We start from the raw sequence: 3,369 nt of genomic DNA on the forward strand, positions 1-3,369 counted from the left end.
GGTGGTCTTTCCTGCCTCTGAGCCAGGTGTGAAACGTGGCAGTGGATGGGTACGGAGGAGTCAGGCAAGGAGTCAGTCAGGAAGCCAGGCAACTTCCCGTGCTTTAAGTTGCTGGGAGCAGGCAGGCAGGTGTGTTAGTGCCTGACTCAGCGCCACCTCACCCCACACCACCACTTGAGCAATCTCCAACTCCTCCTCCTCCTCACTGCTCGGGAGGTGAGTGCCTGCTGCACACCTGCACGGAGGCGCAGACACCCAGGCTCCGGCACTGCAGAAGGATGGTCTTTGCAGATGTAGTTAGCGGGAACATGGAGACCTGAAAGGAATTTTGCCGTCACAGCTATGGGTACTAAGCAAATGTTTTATAATTTTAAGAATCCCCAACTTTTTTTTTTTTTTTTTAGGAGGCCACAGTGCTTTTGCACACTGGAGGGCTATCAAACTCCAGCCCCTTGTGCTGGGGTAGCTGGTGCCAGCCACGGTCCACCTGGCTGCCCAGGAATAGGCAACAAGGACTTCTTTGGCCAAGGACATCTGAACAAACCATTGCACATAGAAAATACTTTTTGCAGGTTTTTATTGCCTATAGGGAACAGGTGGGTCTTTGCTTAAGACACATTGGAAAGAATTTTTTTATCCCCATCTCACCTTCCCTTTTGCTCGATTCAGGCAACAAGTTGCCTTTCAGCCAAGGAGTTATTGCAGGACAAATGCCACATGAAACAGTGCCCCAATCACCTGTTGAAGCTGTAAAAGTTTCCATTCTAAAGGCAAAGCTTTGAATGCTCACTCACTTTCTCAAATTTTTTTACCTTGTGCATCTGAATTAAGGTGCTTAAGTGACTAACCTCAAAGAGGATATATTGGGAGGGTGAAATTAATATTGAAATTTATTTTAATTGTTCTTTATATTCTCACCTATTTTTTTGCCCTCACATTTATAAGGCATCACTCTGTAGGGCATTGCTAGCATCATGTGAGGTGGACCCAGGCTCAATGAGAGAGTATACAAAGTGAGTATACAAGAGAAAAATACGAGATTTTTTTAAAAACAACATCCATGTTATTATGAAATATAACAGAAAAATCAAACTCAAAATAATCTCATTTCACTTCAAAATAAGTTGATAACTGATTGATAAAGATAACTTCACAGACAAGATACAACTTTAATTTCATAAACCTTTTGGCATTTGAAGACACTCTAACTTAAGAAATAGATGCAACAAATGTCATCCAGGTGTTAAACAGAATAAGGATGGATAACTAACAGATCACAAAAAGGAGTAGTCAAAGGAGGGAGTAGTCCCTCAGACAGAAATATTCTTAAAGAGATTGCGAACAGCTCAGTTTTAAGCCTACTGCATGTTTTTATCAATGATCTGGAAATTAAAAATAAAAATAAAAAAGTCGCTATTGGCACCCTGTTTCAAACAGAGGATATTGAAATATTGGGGAAGCTGAAGAAAAGAGCCACAGAGTGATCTGAGAGTAGGAGGAACTCCCTCAGAGAGGGAAAGGCAGGTTTCATATCAGCACAGGACACAATGCAGAGATACCCCAGTGCTGACTTGGGCTGCAGCACAGCCATGTCAATACAGTAGTTAGTCATGGTTAGAAGAGGGACTAATTAGCCCTGATGAAAAGCAGGGTTAATCAGGCTCAGGCTGTGTCATGCACCTACCTGGCTTTTTCCCATCCTGTTGTTGAGTAAGTTTCCCCTGTAAAACAGACTGAAACAGCTTTCATCCATATCTCTCTCATTTCCAGCAAAAAGGTCTAGAAACCATGGGAGTAAACCCAAAGATATGTCTGGAAAGGACCCAGAGGGATCCCATGAGCTGATATTCTACTGTTCTGGAGCTGAACCACAATTACAGCTGCCTCACACACAGAGAGCTAATAATCTAGATTTAAATGTGCAATACTGTACCTGAAAACAGGGTTATACAGTGCCCTTTCAAGTGTTTCAGGTGCATGAACACAATGAACATGCTCATAGGTTAAAAACGTGGCCCATTCCTCCTCTTCCACCACCCAAATTGCTCTAGGATGCACCATCAGCTGTTTTTTCCATAGAAAAAAAAAAAATTTTTTTCTCCCATCCATTTCCTAGAACTTTGTTCCATACAAACAGATTTGTCACTTCTGAGCATAATCAAGAGTCTGATCTCAACACCAATTCTGCCCTGGTGACGCAGTCTGAAGTTCATTGCAACAGTAGGAGCCTTTTATTATCAGAGAGAAGATAATCCCAAGCGTTTTCTGAGCTGCTATGACCAGCCTCTTTGTGTATCACAGCTCCCAAGTGCAGGGATGCTATTGTGGAAGACTGTGCTTGCGATTTGCCTGCTGCAGAGCTGCAAGAAGAGAGCCTTTGGCAGCTACCTTTCCCCCAGAAGACCTCTAGGATTTTTGGTGATGAGAACCACTCTTTCAGGACAACCCCTGCAAAAAGACCATTGCAGGAAAGCGTTGCAAAAAATATAGCTGGAAGGGAGCTTAAAAGGCCCTCTTGCATTGCCGTACTCTATGCAAACAGCTAGCAGCCGCTTCCCATCTTATGAAACACTGGGAGAAACTGCATGGTAATCTTTCAGGAACAGTCAAGGCAGGTGAAGGTGAGTGAGAGAGGACAGTCAGCAGCAACTCCAAGGGAAAACGAAAGGAAAGTTGGGTAACATGGCTACTGCTTAGGCTGAATGTAGGTGGTTCTGTGAACAGCAGCTCAGAGGATTCGTTTTACTACATGAAACAAAGACAACCCAATTCAGGGGTATTTTTTTATTGATAGTGAGAACTGTGTAGATTTTTACAATAGTGACAGTAACTTAAGAAACTTATTTTCAAAGATTAGTGAAGCCAGTTAAGTAAAAACCTCATAGCGGACAGGCAAACAAATCAGAGGTGAAAACCGTCAGTGGGTCAATAATTAAGATAAGCAAGACCAACATAATGGATTCGCTATTTGCCAGAGAAATTCCAGCTCAAGAGATTGCTCTTTTGCCAAACAGAAAAGAAACATGTAAATACTGGTTTGATTCACATTTTAATGTGCTACATATTTCATTATTATCTTACACAACACTAATTTATACAGAATATATATGTCAATTGGTAAAGTAGCAAGGTAACAAAACTAAACACAGATTTGCTGCTTTGAAGTTTGTTTTGGATTAAATCACTGGTAAATTCCAAACTGTCTGTCTAAACAGTCACATAAATAGGATTAATTGGAGTCCAGCATGTCCTCAGGATGATGTGTTTTCTACGGCAAGTAACACTGCCAAGTATCAAACATCTCAATTTCACCAGATAACAGACAACTCAAGAAATACCACATGGAAGGTTAAAGCTAGCAGGTAGTGA

This window comes from Charadrius vociferus, unplaced genomic scaffold (assembly GCF_000708025.1).
Source record: "Charadrius vociferus isolate BGI_N301 unplaced genomic scaffold, ASM70802v2 scaffold337, whole genome shotgun sequence".
NCBI lineage: Eukaryota > Metazoa > Chordata > Aves > Charadriiformes > Charadriidae > Charadrius > Charadrius vociferus.